The following is an 18,031-nucleotide window of genomic DNA, read 5'->3' as shown; positions in this document are numbered from 1 at the left end:
CACCAATTGAGCAGGGAGCCTGATGTGGGGCGCGATCCCAGGACCTTGAGATCATGACCTGAGCCGAAGGCAGATGCTTAACAACTGAGCCACCCAGGCGCCCCCATAAAGGATTTTTAAAAATCACTTTTGTTGGGCGCCTGGGTGGCTCAGTTGGTTAAATGACTGCCTTTGGCTCAGGTCATGATCCCGGAGTCCTGGGATGGAGTCCCGCATCCGGCTTCCTGCTCGGCGAGGAGCCTGCTTCTCCCTCTGACCCTCTCCCCTCTCATGTACTCTCTCTCTCTCTCATTCTCGTTCTCTCAAATAAATAAATCTTTAAAAAAAATAATAAAATAAAATCTCTTTTGTTTCCAGCTGTGTCTCCTAGAACCTTAAAAATTGCCTCGCACAGAGAAAGCATTCAAGAAACACTTGCTGAATGAACGAATAAAAGATGATTTTTACTAAACAGAAGAGGAAATTCAGGGATAAGATTAACTGCCCAGGCCACTGTGTAGTTTGTTCTCTCAAAGCTGTAAGCAACAGAAACCAACTTGAATCAGCTTCAAGGGAGGGAGGCAGTATAAGGGTTCAGGAAAGTCTTAGTGACTCCAGGGTCTTCGGGAGCTGAAGGCAGACACCCCTGGCCCTCTCTCCCTCCTCCTCCTTCTTCTCTGCAGTCCGCTTCCCTCTGTGCCTCTGCAGACCAGCTTCCTCTGCTCCTCATGGCAGGAAACATGGCAGCCAACAGCATCCGAAATAACAGGCTCTGGCTCCAGCCACGGGAAATTGATTCCAAATCTCTTCTGACCGTTGTGCCAAATTTCCGGGCAAGGGGCTCCTGGGCCAGGGCTTCCCTCCACCATCCCGTGGCCTTACGGGCGTTCAAGTCAATGAAGTGGAAGGGTTTAAAAATTCATCGAAACAGGAGAAGCTGCTCCGTCCTCATCAGTTTCTGTGCTGATGGTTAGATCAGACAACACGTAATCTAGCTTGCTGTTGTGCATGCAAATACCTAAGTTTTTACCCTGGAAATGCTCATGAAGAGTCTTTTATTGTGGAAATGCCTAATTATGGGACAAGTCCTGGAACTCTTCTCAAAGAGGCAAAAACATGAGCCCAACGGTGTGAAGGGGAAGGCTCCTGTTCCCCAAATCACTTCCGGGAGGACACCCACTGCCGTGTCTGATGGAATTGAGGGAGTGAAGTTGCTAAGAAGCAGACGAACTAGACTAGACTCAGTGACGACCCCTGGCTGACATGCCATGCCCCAGATGTAGCAATTTTGTATACTGTTATTCTATACTCTCATTCCTGTTCATGATTTAGAGATATCTTCCCTTTGACGGGGTAAATCTACAGTGTCAATCGCTTCCTTCATCCTTTTCCCAGTTCTTCGAGGTCTGAGTACACGCCAAAAAGAAATACCCGAGAGGGATAAGGACTACAAGATTTTTCTGTAAATCTTCCACAGCTCCCGAGAGGAGTGACACAGCAAACGTCTGAAACTGGACACGGGTCCCACATATGGCCAGCCTTGTCTTGTCCTTTTTGCTCCGAGAGCACGAGCCATCCAGCCTTCAGATCTTAAGCTGTGGGCAGGGAGGACACATTTGTAAGGTAGGAAGCAGTTCCTCTCTCACACTTGCAAGGTTGCTGTGTTTCCTTCCTTGTTTTGGGCTCTAACTGACTGATGGAAGGGCTCCCCCGCGCCGGGCTGCGCTGCCGTCCTGCCGGCCACACGGTGTCGCTGTTCTATCAGTTCTGGCCACACGTCTTCGGGGCTCACACCTCCGCTCAACATTTGGGCCTTGGGGGGCGCCTGGGTGGCTCAGTTGGTTGAGCGGCTGCCTTCGGCTGGGGTCATGATCCTGGAGTCCCAGAATCGAGTCCCAGAATCGAGTCCCAGAATCGAGTCCCAGGATCGAGTCCCATGTCGGGCTCCCCGCTCTGCGGGGAGTCTGCCTCTCCCTCTGACCCTCTTCCCTCTCGTGCTCTCTATCTCTCAAATAAATAAATAAAATCTTTAAAAAAAAAAAAACATTTGGGCCATGGGGTCCTGGTGCAGATGACAGAAACAGAATCTGAACAGCAGCAAAGCTGAGTTGTAGAGTTTTCGTTTGGACGGATTTGGGAAGAGTTAGGTGTTGTTTTACTTATTTTTTAAAGATGGAGTGTGGAAGGTAATGCAGTCAAGGAAACCATGAGATTACAAAAATCAAGCAACCATGGGGGGCCAGGGGGGTGCGGGAGAACAAAAGGAAACCGTGAGAATGGTGGCTAGTCTTGCTCGGCTGGGCCACTGAACATGACCGATGACAATGGAGTGTGGGCCAGGGAAGTGGCTGCATCCCGGGCATGTGTTTAGCCGTGGTTTATTCCCTGATCCTAACTAGTTTCCATGCGGCCAAATACTTTGCATGCTTGAAGGTTATCATCATAGAGGTGGGGAATAACTATAGCTACCAATTATCGAATGCTTGTTTTATACCAGCTGCTTTACATACATTGTATACAATCCTCTCAGGACCTCTGTAGGCTAGGCATTCTTATCCACACGTGACAGATGGGAAAACCAAGACTCAGAGAGGTTAAGTATCATCATTTGACTCACACAGCCAATAATTGATGCTGACACCAGAGCTCTTTCCGGTTCCTCAGTGGAATTCTAGGTAATTATAGCATCTACTCACCTGAAACAAGAGGTGCCCATTTCCTTCTTTTTTTTTTTTTAAAGATTTTATTTATTTACTTGACAGAGAAAGACACGGCGAGAGAGGGAACACAAGCAGGGGGAGTGGCAGAGGGAGAAGCAGGCCTCCCGCGGAGCAGGGAGCCCGATGTGGGGCTTGATCCCAGGACCCTGGGATCACGACCCTAGCCGAAGGCAGACGCTTAAGGACTGAGCCACCCAGGCGCCCCTGCCCATTTCCTTCCAAGTCTCAAGGTGTTTTCAGTAATCTTCCCCATCTGGCCACCATGAATTTTAAATGAGAAGAGCGACTGAGGAAATTTCTTTTGATGGGGCACATGGTGGAGGGAACTTCGTGATCGCGAATCTAAAGTAACAGGACAGGGGCGCCTGGCTGGCTCTGCAGGTGGAGCGTGTGACTGTTGATCTTGGGGTTGTGAGTTCGAGCCCCATGCTGGATGTAGAGTTTAGTTAAAAAATAAAATCTTTTTTTTAAGATTTTATTTATTTATTTGACAGAGAGAGACACAGCGAGAAAGGGAACACAAGCAGGGGGAGTGGGAGAGGGAGAAGCAGGCTCCCCGCCGAGCAGGGAGCCCAATGCGGGGCTCAATCCAGGACCCTGGGATCATGATCTGAGCCGAAGGCAGACGCTTAATGACTGAGCCACCCAGGCACCCCATAAATAAAATCTGAAAAAGAAAAATAAAGTAAAAGGACAAGGCACACAGGGCTAATGACAGAAAATCAGGCACAAAATGACCCTAGTATATTGACATATATGTTGAAGCAAAGAGAAAACTGTGTATTGCTGACTTGGGAAGTTACATGCCTAGGACAATGCAACCAACTAGGCAGCTCACAGTTGGTATGAATTATAGAGCTGCCTCCTGGTGGGGTCATTATACACAAGAGTTGGCTTTTTCTTTTCTTTTTTTTTAAAGTAAGCTCCACACCCAATGTGGGGCTTGAACTTATGACTCTGAGATCAAGAGTGGCATGCTCTACCAACTGAGCCAGCCAAGGTGCCCTGGCTTTTTTTTTTTTTTTCCCTCTGAAAATCTTAATTTGTTCTGGCAATGTAACTAAGCCCTCATGCTAGGCAAGACATTATGGCCCTTGGAGAAAGCACCAAGCTAGCAGGACGCAGTAAGATGGATGCCACATGGAAAAGGGATGAGCCGCACAGATGAATGATGAGTAAGTTTCAGGTATCAAGGCCCAAGCCCTAAGAGGGAGAGGATGAACTGTCCCAGGCTTAATGTGGCACTTAAAAAGAAAAAATACCCTTCCTTTCAATTATCAGGGAGAGGTCTGAGGGGAAGGGGGCAAGTTGCTCATGGCTTGCCCCTCCCTGGACCTACAGCATCTGTGAGCAGAGGAAACAATGGGATTGGGTTGGTGGGAGACCAAGAGTGGGAAAGGGGAGTCCCACAGTTCCCTGGGTTGATGAATCAAACCCCGGGCTTGGCCTTCATCCCTCAGGGCCAGAGCAACATCTCTTCCTTCTGAGGTGATGGCTTGAGCTAGCGGGACTGGGAACATCAGCTTTCAAGCCTTCCCCAGGATCCTTCGTTATTGGGATTCCCTTGTGTCTCAAAAGCCTTGAAGCAGTGAAGTCTCTCTCCAGGAATTTCCTTTCCAGTCAATAAGCGGCCAAGTCTCCTGGCAGAAATGTCCTTTCTGTACCAGGAGGGTGGAAATCTGGCCAGCCCTCAGGAAGGCCCCCCTGCCCCAGGCTCAGCGCAGAGAATGGTCACTCTCTACTGTGCTGCTTCCCCTGAATTTACACACAGGCGAACTCCCTTTCTATTGCCTCTCCTAGGTATTAGGAGTCTGAGGTTTTGAATAATAGTGCTCTTCATAATTCACAAGTGCTCTGGAAATGTCTGCTAGCGAACAGACAAAACCATGAACTGAGCTTCTGAACTTCCTCTCCTAATGTGCTCTTCCAGCCCGTTAGTCTCCGCACCAGGACTTAAATCTTCATCACAAAAAATAATTTCTATTGCAAGAAGAGACAACCTAAAATACTTTTTTTCTTTAAGATTTTATTTGTTTATTTGACAGAGAGAGAGAGAGCACAAGCAGGGGGAGCAGCAGAGGGAGAGGGAGAAGCAGGCTTCCTGCCGAGCAGGGAGCCTAAGGCGGAGCTCAATCCCAGGACCCCGGGATCATGACCTGAGCTGAAGGCAGATGCTTAACCAACTGAGCCACCTAGACCCCCCCTTTTTTAAGAATACTTTTGAATTACACGACATATTCAGCTACTGGAAGGCCCCCTCCCCAAACTCAGTACAGCCTTGGCACTTGGCTGTGTGGCTGGTACAGCCAGACCAGTCAAGGCGTGGCGCCTGCATGGGGTCAGACACACTATGGGGACAGAGAGCAGGACGCGCGGTCTGGTGTTTTGATGCCAAGTGAGAACATGGAGCTCTTCTCACTCACACTTCCCAGGTGTGCCCTGGGGAGAGGCCCCCCTGGAGTTCTGGGCTCAGAGCAAGAGTGGGGGAGTGCTGTGGAGGGAGCAGCCCTTGGGACTAGCCATCCTCCAGCTGCTGAGAGACAGGAGCCCAGGTCAGAGCAAGGCGGGGGAGGGAGCTTGAAGTGGACATTGAGCAGAGCTTGGAATACAGCTGGTTACTTTGAGTCCGGGGTGAGGCAACGCGCTCTCTATCTAGGGTATGGAATTGGTGACATGAGTGGTTGTGTTCCCCTTTCGGTGGTGCTGCTAAGGAGGGCATGCTAGGCACTACTTCCTCATTGCTTGCTTGCCCTCAATCTGACAGAATTGAAAATTCGGACTCTCAGGACCCAGACCTAGAGATGCTCCTGAGTGAATCTGGGGTGGGGTCTGGGAACCTGTGTTTTATTTTATTTATTTTATTTTTTATTGTTATGTTAATCATCATACATTACATCATTAGTTTTTGATGTAGTGTTCCATGATCCATTGTTTGTGCATAACACCCAGTGCTCCACGTAGAACGTGCCCTCTTTAATACCCATCACCAGGCTAACCCATCCCCCCACCCCCCTCCCCTCTAGAACCCTCAGTTTGTTTTTCAGAGTCCATCATCTCTCATGGTTCGTCTCCCCCTCCGACTTACTCTCCTTCATTCTTCAGAAGTACAGATCTGTGATTCAACAGTCTTGCAAAATTCATAGCGCTCACCATAGCACATACCCTCCCCAATGTCTATCACCCAGCCACCCCACCCCTCCCACCCCCCACCACTCCAGCAACCCTCAGTTTATTTTCTGAGATTAAGAATTCCTCGTGGGCGCCTGGGTGGCTCAGATGGTTAAGCGTCTGCCTTCGGCTCAGGTCATGATCCCAGGGTCCTGGGATCGAGTCCCGCATCAGGCTCCCTGCTCCTTGGGAGCCTGCTTCTCCCTCTGCTTCTCTCTCTCTCTCTCCCTCTGTCTCTCATGAATGGATAAATAAAATCTTTAAAAAAAAAAAAAAAGAATTCCTCGTATCAGTGAGGTCATATGATACATGTCTTTCTCTGATTGACTTATTTCACTCAGCATAACACCCTCCAGTTCCATCCACGTCATTGCAAATGGCAAGATCTCATTCCTTTTGATAGCTGCATAATATTCCATTGTGTATATATACCACATCTTCTTTAGCCATTCATCTGTCGATGGACATCTTGGCTCTTTCCACAGTTTGGCTATTGTGGACATTGCTGCTATAAACATTGGGGTGCACGTACCCCTTCGGATCCCTACATTTGTATCTTTGGGGTAAATACCCAGTAGTGCAATTGCTGGACCGTATGATAGCTCTATTTTCAACTGTTTGAGGAACATCCATACTGTTTTCCAGAGTGGTTGCACCAGCTTGCATTCCCACCAACAGTGTAGGAGGTGGGAACCTGTGTTTTAAAAAGACACCTTAGGTGATTTTGTTCCGCAGTAAGGTTTGAGAATTGCTGATAGGTTACTGTGTCCAACTACACCAAGCGGTCCATGCAGTGAGATGGCTGTTTGCAGGAACAGGTGGGCTTAGAAGTGTGACCAAGTCCTCAGGGTGTTAGAGGTCTGAGGTTGGGAATCTGGAGTAAATCATCAATGTCTACACACTCAAGAGCAAACTGGGAGAGGGACTGGCAAACCATCCTGGATTAGAATCTCCCAAGAGACTAAGAATGGTACAGTCTGTCCCCAAATCCTCCTACATAATAAGATGTGCGAGTGTAACCTCCTGAACCCATTTCTAATCTCTACTGCGGTCAGCCAGCTCCTCTGGCATTGGAGAGATGCACAAGACACAGCGTGCTTCCAGCAGCCTTGCCCCAGCCCCTGCGGCTTCTGTGGGGATCTGGGCAGGCCTGAGAGAGAATGGCTCAGGACAAGCCTCTGAACGCTGCCGGTTCCCACGCAGGCCAGAGCAGGGCAAAGCCTGCAGTTGCCCCATTGCACACAGTCGCTGGATTTGCTCCAGGACCCGCGGGCAGAAGCCAACTGGGGCTTCATGTTCTCTAACTAAAGTCCCCAGGGAGCATCTCTGTTTCTGCCTTCCGCAGTTCTGAATTTGGGCTTGGCACTAAATTAAGAACTCACCCCCATAAAAACCCGGGTAACCTGGAAAGTCAGTATGACTTTTTGATGGGCACGGAGACCTGGCATTTTAGTCTTAGGGCCAGAGACCAGTATTCTAGTCAGCTCTGTGGTGGATTGGTATTGGAAGCTTCAACAAGAATACATCAGGCTTCCAGCTGGGAGCTTGCTTCCAGGCTCCTGGCCAGCTCTACCCACCCCTGGGGGTTCTGTAAGGCTTAGCTGCCACAGAAGGTGAGGAAGTAACATGGAAAATGTACACAGTTGAAAATGTACACAGTCCAGGGGGCGCCTGGGTGGCTCAGTCGGTTAAGCAGCTGCCTTCGGCTCAGGTCATAATCCCAGGGTCCTGGGATCGAGCCCCGCATCCGGCTCCCTGCTTGGCAGGGAGCCTGCTTCTCCCTCTCCCTCTGCCTGCCTCTCTGCCTACTTGTTCTCTCTCTGTATCTCTCTGCCAAATAAATAAATAAAATCTTTAAAAAAAAAAAAAAAGAAAAGGTACACAGTCCATTCTTGTGTTAGTTATCATTTCAGTTGTGCTGTCGACAGTGGTGAACAGACCCAATCATCTCAGGCCAGTCCCGTGTTTTCTCAGCCCCCTATTGTGTTTTCCCAACAAAGTAGTAAAAAACACTTTCTCGGCCAAACTTTTTTTTTTTTGGTAACAAAAACAATCAAAGTGGGTATCAAGGATGTCTCTCTAACCAGACAGAGGCTTTTTGTTCACCAGGACAGGTAACTGAGAATTATAGATTTCATTCCCTAGAGAAATTTTAGAAGAGGCATTTAGATGTTTTGGGAGAATTTAGTAAAGTCTGGGGACAGGGAGAAAACCGGACATACTCCAGAGACTCAGTTCAGGTACAGGACTCTGTGAGTCCTGCCTCCCTTGGGGAATTAACCAACCTCTAAAAAACATTATCAAGGACACAGATATGGTGCCCAAGACCTGGCTTCCCAAGCAAAAAGCTAAGTGATCTCTCGCAGTTTCCCTAGCAATAAAACAGGGATAATAATATCTTTAACCTCAAATAAGATAATGGATGTGAAAGTTTTTTGTAAAATACAGTCCCCTTTTTAAAGATTTTATTTATTTGAGAGAGAGAGAGCGCAGGGGAGAGGGGCAGAGGGAGAGGGAGAAGCAGGCTCCCCGCTGAACAGGGAGCCCGATGTGGGACTCGATCCAATGACCCTGGGATCATGACCTGAGCCGAAGACAGACGCTTAGCCCACTGAGCTACCCAAGTGCCCTATAATCCTTTGAAAGAGTGAGATACTGGTATAAATGTGTTGAGCCTTGGGACATCTGGGTGGCTCAGTCGGTTAAGTGTCTGCCTTTGGCTCAGGTCATGATCACAGGGTTCTGGGATTGGGCCCCACATCAGGCTCCCTGCTCAGCAGGGAGTCTGCTTCTCCCTCTCCCTCTGCTGCTCTCTCTGTCAAATAAATAAATAGAATAAAATTTAAAAAAAAAAGAAGATGTGTTGAGCCTGTATCAAGGCAAGAGCAAAGAAAACATGATTTTTTAAAAAGTACAGGAATCATCTCTTAGTTGAAGCCAACTACAAATGCAAGGAATTTAACCTGGATCTAGTTTGGTCTTTGGTATACCTTGAAATCCACCATTCTTTCCTATGTCAGCTGTGGTCTTTCCTGAGAGGGTCCTTAACTGAAAAATAAGTGAAAATTTATAAATTAAAGTTTTCAAAAAAGTGAAAATTAAAAATTCAGTGAAAAATTCCACTCCTTTTTAAAAGGGAGCCACTTTTTAGAGCTGCAGTCTATTTACCATTGTTTCTGGGGTCCAAGACCTTAGGAAACTTCAAAAGGGCCAAGGAACCTGGACTAGAGGCAGAACGGAATTAGGCTTATCCCGGGGCCCTCAGAAGATGTGGATGAGGAGCCAGAGGCTCAAAGGAATTCTGGAATTTGCTCTGCCTTCCTCCGAGTCTGGCTACCCTGCTCATAGCTCTCTTTCCTCTCCGGCTTCCACACCACGCCAGGGCAGTCACACCGAGGGCTGAGAATTGGGGAAGTCCCGCTCAGTCCCCCAAAAAGTCTGTGAAAGGGAAAAAGATTCCCAGGATCTTGGGTTAGAAATTGGAAGGCATTTTCTGAAGGATACATGTTTACATAGGGTGGGGTTTCTGTTACCATTGTCCAGACTAGGATTTCAGGGACACACCACGGAGTTCTTTTGGGCTGCCCTGAATAATAAAGATTACACATAGCCTTGTTTATCCAGGGGAAATGCCTTCCAGTTCTAAACAATAGACTTACAAATTCCCTTTCTGAGAACAATGCCCATTCATGAGTCGGGGACATTCTGTGCAAACAATTGCTGGTCATCGGTCACAGTTCTCAGGAGAGGGAGGTGGGGAGGGTGTTACCCGTACAAGACTAGGGTGTGCTTAGAAACTCAACTCCCAGTGTTTGTTAGGGACACAGAAGCACACTGAGGTGATGGGTCCAAACTTGCCCAGACAATCACACCCTGTGCATGTGACAGTCACAAGGTCCTAACAGCATGTCACCTAACCTTTACTCAGAGCTGAAGAATATGGGGTGATTGTGACTTCCACTGAGGGCAAAGTAACACACCCTCGGGTATGATCCAGGGCAACAATGCTAAGAAGAAAGGAACTCCCAGGTAGCACGCTTCTCATTTTTCCTGCTTATCTTTTTTTCTTTTTTAAGATTTTATTTTTAAGTCATCTCTATGCCCAGTGTGGGCCTGGAACTCAGGACCCCAAGATCAAGAGTCACATGCTCACCGATGGAGCCCACCAGGCGCCCCTTTCCTGCCTATCTTTTAACAATAGGGGACTAGAGAAATTATTTGGAAATCAAAACACTGAGGTTGTTTTTGGTTTTCTGGTTGTTGGGGTTTTTTTTGTTTGTTTGTTATTTGGTTTTGGTTTTTTTTTTTTGCATTGCATAGTTATATTTATTTCTATTTCAGTTTTTTTGAGATATCATTGACATAAACACTGTACAAGTTTAAGGTGTACAGTATAATGACCTGGCTTACATATATTACATAATAATTGCCATAGTAAGTTTAGTTAACACCCACCATCTCAGATAGAACCCCCCCAAAAAAAGCTTTTTTCTTCCTGAGAACTTTTAGGATCTACCCTCTTATTGATGAGGGATCAGAAGGCAAGCTGAGGACAAAGCACCCCCCCCCACACACACACACTCCTGGGTGGGATAGGTGTGACATTCCTCCAAGAAACTTAGAACTATCTTAATGTTAATGCTTTGCTAGAGGGAAAAGACATCCTTAGCTTAATAATAGCAAGTCCTCCGGTATCCTGAGGGTCTTCTTTAGCATATCAAAGTGCTTTTGGACACCTCCCTTTTTCCTTACCAACCCCAACTCCCAAGTATACAACCGGCCACTCCTCACAACCCTGGGGCAGCAGCCCATGGCTCCCTGTCCCCGTGTTGTGGAAAAGAATCAGACAGGCGAGAAACCAAGTGGCTCTTGGAGAAGCAGGAGAACTCAGGTTTATCTTACGCCGGCGGACCCAGACGAGCTCGCACATGAAATTCTGGGCCCTGGGCAGAGGGGTTATAGAGCTTTTCATAGAAGAGTGCAGGTGGTCAGGTTCCACGGGCTGGGCTGACGGCTGGTAGGTGGGTTTACACTGGGGGGGGGGGTGCTTTAGGCGGGAACAGCGATTAGGGCAGCGGTTAGGGCAGACAGGGAGCTTGTGGGGAGAAGCCTGTAGAGGCAGAAACAGCGAGTTTTCTCTTCTCTACTGACTGAGCTAGTAACTTTCCATCTTCTGGGGCTTGCTCGCCTGGGCCTGCTCTGGGTAATTTTCCTTTTCACCCGTGCTTTAATAAAACCACCACTTTACACCAAAGTCATCTCAAGAATTCTTTCTTGGCCATCAGCTCTGGACCTCACCCCACCAGACCTCACCACCATTCCAAATCTACATCATTAACAACTATCAAAAGTACCATAGAGCAATGTTAACCGTAGTCATCACACTGTACATTACATCCCCAGTACTTATTTATAGAAACCAGACTTCTTCCAAACCCACAATTTGTAGAGTTCTAGGTGGAGGTAGATGAAGATTTTGTGGAGCTTAAAGGCTATACAATGGGGGGGGGGGCAATAACAAAATATGAATACAAAATAATGAATAGAACCTTACAAAGCAAAAGAGAGGCCCTGAAGCTTAATCTTCATTCACCTTATGTAAAAGTCAAATCTGGTTCTAGGAAAAGTATCCAGAAGATTCCATGAAAATCTTACAGAGCCTTAAATTACATTCTCGCTCCCTCTTGCCTTAACTGAATTCTGGATTTCCCCTGACAATATCTTCTGTTGAAAAGTTGAAAAACTCTCTGGGGTAAAGGCTCTTCCTTCTATGTCCCCATGCTGTGGTCTTGAAGGGGCAGGGGTTGCTGCCTGCACACTCCACTGTTACAGAGCTTGCTCAGCAAACCTTGCGGCCAGAACTTCCCCTCTGCCCATGTGGGGGCTCCCCTGCAAAGGCAGTGGGATTGGGGCACAGGGCTACCCCTTCCTCCTGACAGTCTCTGACAGCAAGCTGGCCACAGCTGTGGAACTCCTTCCCTCCTTCCCTGTATTGTTAGCTCCAAAGCCTAGATCCCCTTCCCAAACCCCATTCCCAGGCTCTCCCCTGCCAGGCCCTCAGGGTTTCCAAACCTGCCCTGTGCTCTCATTACTACACTTCCCGGGGTGTCTGCCCTCCCCTGCTCTCATATTTTCTCCTCTTGGGACCCGGCCTTCCCACCAGCTTCCATCTTGCACCGGCCGCCTTGTTTTTTTTTTTGTTTTTTTTATTTTATTTTATTTATTTATTCATGAGAGACAGACAGAGAGAGAGAGAGAATGGCAGAGGGAGAAGCAGGCTCCCAAGGAGCAGGGAGCCCGATGCGGGACTCGATCCCAGGATTCTGGGATCATGACCTGAGCCGAAGGCAGACGCTTAACCATCTGAGCCACCCAGGCGCCCGCACCGGCCGCCTTGTTGAGAGCCGCGCTCAACAGCATGAGTTGCAAGGGTGAGTCAGGCGGCATCCAGCCACGGAGGAAATACACTTCACTTTCTCTCCCACTGGGGGAAAGAGCCTTCTCAGAGCCATTAAGCAATCTGATTCCTGACCCCCGCATAATGAGAATCTCTGGCATCTGTATACATGTAGCTTTCATATATTCAAAGCACTTCCCTGGGCATGAGCTTCTCCACCTTGACCTACCACTGTCTAATTTCTCTCTGTTCATTTCTCCTGCTGTGGAGTTTGCTGAAGAAAACTGGGCCAGTTCGCGCTTAGACAGACCCCCCCCGCACGCACGGGGGTCCTCCCCCGCTGACCCTGCTCCGCCCCCGCTTAGAGACTAGAAGTGTCATGAATTTCTGCCGCTTCTCTCCCCCTCTCCCTCCAAACTTGTTCGTAACTTCACGCTTCCATCCCGACAGCCTTCATCGTGGAGAGAGAGAGTTCGAGGAAGTTCCCCCTGTGGTTTTGCTCGTACACCCGCGAGATGCCCTCGTCACAGGCAGAGCGGTTGTCTGCATATCTGTTTCCCCTCTTCAATCACGAACTCTCTAAGGGTAGGGACTGTGTCTTACTGTGCCTGGTCCGCGACCTGGCCTGTGGCGGTGGCCCCGTAGGTTCGCGGGCCTACGAGCCTAGTGATGAAGATAAAGAACGGGAAGGACCTGCTGAAGTTAAGAGAGCAAAATACAGAAGAGGATTGCGGGGCTAAAGCAATGAATGCCGTACATATGAGCAGGACCCTCCGTGGAAGCAGGGGCACCCCCAGCCTGCTGTCTCGTCTAGGAGAGCAGAACAGGAGTCTGGATTCCTGGGGAAGGAAGTGAGGCGGCGAACGCGGGGCTGGACCCGGAGGCCTTTAAAGTCGGCACGCCCTGATGCGCTTCCCCCCACCTCCCAGCACCAGGTTGGCGCCCCCTGCTCGGTGCCCTTGGGCCAGAGCCCGCTTCTCATCTATACGACGCAGATCCGGAGGTCTTCCCTCTGCCCCTGTGAGGAGACAGCGAGCCAGCGAGCCAGCGTGCGAAACCGCAAAATCTCCGTTTTTATTAATCTTCTGGAAGGAAGGGGATCAGAGTACTTCAAAGCTCTCTCCTCCAGTGGGAGAGAGAAAAGCGCTTTTCTTGAGGCTACAGGGAGGACCTGCTAATAGCCACCTTTCCGGTGAGGGTCAGCTTCTGGAAGGAAGGGCCCTGGTTTATTTAGTGATTCATTATTATGTTCTTTGGTCGTACACTTGCTGAAGGCAGCACCTGTGTCCCCGGATACAGCACCCGTTCGCTGCCCGATTGCCTGTACCGGGCACGTGTGACTGACACATGTTAAGAGCTCTGTAAACATTTGTGGAAGGGAGGGAGGAAAGAACTTAGGGATAAATGCTTCTAGGGAGGACGCAGCCACGCTAAGGGCCGGTAGAAGGTGCAGAAGGTGCAGAAGGTCAACTGCCTGAGAAGGGCCGTGGAAAGCCAAAAGGCTGAAGGAATGCACCACTCAGTCCAGAACAACTAATGAGCTTTTTAGGTTTTTGGTTTTTTTACATTTAATTATTTGTTTATTTATTTATTTAGGATTTTATTTATGTATTTAAGAGAAAGAGCGAGCCCAAGCAGGGGGGAGGAGCAGAGGGAGAGGGAGAAGCAGCCGCCCGCTGAGCAGGGAGCCTGATTTGGGCTCAGTCCCAGGACCCTGAAATCATGACCTGAGCGGAGGGCAGACCTTAACCGACTGAGCCACCCAGGCGCCCCTTATTTATTTAGTTTTAAATTAAATTAAATTTTATTTAAATTCAAGGAATTAGTATATAGTGTATTTCTGAGGTAGAGTTCAGTGATTCATCAGTTGCATACAACACCCCGTGCTCATTCCATCAGGTGCCCTCCTTAATGCCCGTCACTCCATTACTCCATCCCTCCACCCTGTTTTGTTTTTTTTCCTTCAGTCTTATTTTTAAATCCCCCAATGCTTAAATAATGCCATTTTGTGCAGCAGTTTCTATTTGTAATAGAAGAGATATGGGAGAGCACAGGAAAGGGCCGACCATACCCCTGTCTTCACAAACAAGGGGAGAAAGATTCAAGAAGATGAAAAGTCTGTGTGTGTGAAACCTGTGAAGAATACACAAAAGGAAATTCACAACTGTGCACACAGCTATACATCTGTATTTATCTCTATAACTTTCTCTAGGGACTGGAAATCATGACTTCACACTGATAACCAGATTTCCAACTCCAGTGGACACCATAAAGCTCATTCTTATTTTCTCTGACAGTGAGAAACCTGGCTCCAAGGAGGAGTCTTTTAAGGAGCTGAAAAGAAGAAAAAAGAAGCAATAGGTCACCATGATCTTAGGTTCCCACGTGCCAGCCTCCTTGCAACACCTCCAAGGGTGGAGGTCAGAGGCAGTGTAAGAAGACCAGCTTGGCTGTGGGGCACCCCCAGATTGTAAGAAGTCCCAAAAGTGTCAGTGCCTTGGACTGATTTAGGACACCCTATAAATACCCTCTATAAATACACACCAGGGCAGAGTTGAGTCAAAGCCAGCTGGAGCCTCTGTGCTTATGTCAAAATTCCAGAGTTCACCCTGATTATCTCTGGGTGACTTCAGCTGTTGATCTCAGCCTAGACCCAGGAATATGAGGTATGATTAATTTTGGTATTTGGAGAAAACGGGAAGAGAGGAGAGAGAAAGAGAAGGAAGAGAAAGCAATAAATGTATCATTGCTTCAAAGCATTCATAAAGATGGATAAAGTTGACCGCATACAAAATTCCCGTGGGGCAAAAATAATAAGGCAAATCAGAACATTAGCAGTAGACTGGGAAAATCTTGATAGTGTACATCATGAGAAAGAGCTAATTTTCATTTGTACATGCAAAGAACACTTGGAAATCAGTAAGACCATTTAACCCAAAAGAAAAGTGGGCAAAGGACCTTAAAAAAATCATAAAAGAAGAAATATGCGTGGCTTTCAAACCATGAAAAAGTCATCAGCCTCATTTTCAGCAAAAGAAATGTAAATTTGAATTAGAAGAGATAATTTTTCGCCTAATAGATGAGTAAAGATGAATGATTTTGATAAATGACTGTGTGAGAGAGCGTGTGGAGAAACAGGTACTCCATGTGTTGTTGGGGGGGGTAAAAATTGGTCCCACTTCTTTGGAACAATCTATCAAAATTAAAAATGCACATATCCTTTGCTCCAGAGAACCCACCTCTACAGAATTATCCTAAGCATATCCTTACATGTGTGTACAAAGATGTATGCACAAAATCCTTCCTGCATCATTATTTGGGGAGGAAAAGTCTGAAAGAACTTAAATGCCTGTCTGTAGAGGGAATGAATATTACACATGGCTGTTATGTAAATTGAAAACTTACACAAAATGGTTCATAGACATATATATGTATGCATGTGAAAATATACAAGCTCAGGGCGCCTGGGTGGTTCTGTCAGTTTGGCATCTGCCTTTGGCTCAGGTCGTGGTCTCTGGGTCCTGGGATTGAGCCCCGTGTTGGGCTCCCTGCTCAGCGGGGGAGTCTGCTTTTCTCTCTCTCTCCTTCTGACCCTTCCCACTGCTCATTCTCTCTCTCTCAAATAAATAAATAAAATCTTAAAAAAAAAAAGAAAACATACAAGCTTATTGAAAGGATATAACAAATTCATGATAGTGCTTACCCCTGGGGATAGAGACAAGCGGGCCAGGATTGGCTGTGAAGGTCATAGAATTTTTTTTTTTTTTGGTCATAAACTATTTGAATTTTGTCTGTAACATTTTATTTCATTTATGTAAGAAAAAAAGTTATGTCTAAACATTCTCATCAGCTCTGAAACTTTGTGTATTATACTTTTACTTTTCTGTGTTTTTCCATGAGGCAGGATACAGAGCAGTGGGTAGAAGGTGATATCTTTTGTGTAAAAGAGGCGCCAGTGGCTTGTTTACATGGAATTGTCTCTGGAAAAAGACAAGCTGGACAAGGTGAGGGTGGTTGACCGCAGGCAAGGGGAACGAGGAAGCCCTTCTGGGGTGGGAGGGAGATTTATTTTTCATGGCACATTCCGACTGTGTATGTATTTAACCACGTGAATGTCCTACTTAATAATTATAAAGAGCAAACAAACAAAAAGCATGTGTTAAGAACCAGCTGTACTTAGGAAGATAAGTACGGCCTGCCCTCCAGGTCTAGAGTCACCTTGCATTACCAAGGGAAGGAAGGGCTTCTCTGGGTTCTCTGAAGTCTTTGCCTGAGGGGACAGAGGAGAGAGCCAGAGGTGCACACCCTCTTACCTCCCTGCAGAGCCACGCTGAAGCTGGGGGCTGCCGTTAACACAGCAGTTATGTAGTGGACAAGGCAGGCAAAACACACTGAAAAATGTCCAATATGGCAAAGATAAGTATATTTTAGGGTGGTGAGAAGGAAGCCCTGTGGCCAGGCAAACTTTCAGATGGTTATCCTGTTTTCAAGTCAGAGTCCAAAGCAAGAAAACAAAAACAAAGAGTCCAATCGATAGAAAACAAGCCATACAAATCTAATGACAAATGTTGATGAAGCTTGAAGCCATTATGCTAAGTGAAATAGACCAGTCACGAAAGGACAGACACTGTGTGATTCCACTGCTATGAGGGACCTAGAGTAGTCGGATTCGGAGAGACAGAGAGTAGAGTGGGGGTGGCCAGGGTTGGGTTGGGGGTGGGGGATGGGGAATTCACATTTAATGGACACAGAGTTTCAGCTGGAGATGAAAAAGTTCTGGATGTGGTTGGTGGTGATGGAGGCACTGCAATGTGAATGTGCTTACTGCACTGAACTGTATGCTTAAAAATAAATAAAATGATAAATTTTAGTGTCAGTGCCTATTTTACCACAATTAAGAAAAAAAGTTGCCTACCCAGCTGACTGACAATCCTGACAAGCCTAAAACCTTTAACTACTCATTTAAAGGTGCAATGCTTAACCAGTCTTATTATTGCCTCGTGATCTTTAACCAAACCCTCCTTTATTTTTTCCCTATAAATTTTCTGAGGAGGGTGTGAGATACAACTTTGACACTCATACATAAACACGTGTGCGCTACTAACATAACAATGTATATAAAACCACCGCCAACAGCAAAACCAAACTAAACAAACAGCTCTTAAGTGATGAAGGCAGTTGAGGCTTACTTAGATTTCCTTCACATAAGGAGGAAACATCCAATAAATCCATTTCTGTTTTCTGTGATGGCCAAGAGAGGAGAAAAGTTGCAATTGTGAGAGCACCCCCCACCCCCGCCCCACTCCTTCCACACAAAGCCACCCCTTGCTAATGTTCAGGTGGATGAGATTTCACGGCTTTTTGACTTTTTCACCAGTGTCCTAACTGAATTTCTTTCCAAAGACAGTGTCATAATCTGAGTGAGCCAGCATACCTCCAGCTCTCGGCTTTAGGGAGAGTCCTGGTCTCTGGACTTTGAAAAGAACTAGGGCAGAGGGAGTCTGGTTTCTGGAAGAGATATTGCTGTCCACTTATGCTAGCCAAATGCTGGTTTTGTAACTTTGTGCAGCCATGACCCAATCTTTATTTACCCTAAAACCCACTTTATTCTGCTTTTGAAATAACAGCCCGAGGAGAAACAGGGTGTCTGGTGGCATGTCACCCTATAGAGGGGACCCATCCAGTGTGCCCAGCACAGGCCTGTGCTCTGGACCCTGAACCTCCCACTCAGCACCACGCGATCAGTGCATGAAAACATAACCACCAT

Source organism: Eumetopias jubatus, unplaced genomic scaffold, assembly GCF_037043125.1.
Source record: "Eumetopias jubatus isolate StellerSeaLion01/CBP00866 unplaced genomic scaffold, mEumJub1_p1.0 scaffold_8, whole genome shotgun sequence".
Classification (NCBI taxonomy): Eukaryota; Metazoa; Chordata; class Mammalia; order Carnivora; family Otariidae; genus Eumetopias; species Eumetopias jubatus.
Note: the sequence above shows the minus strand (reverse complement) of the source record.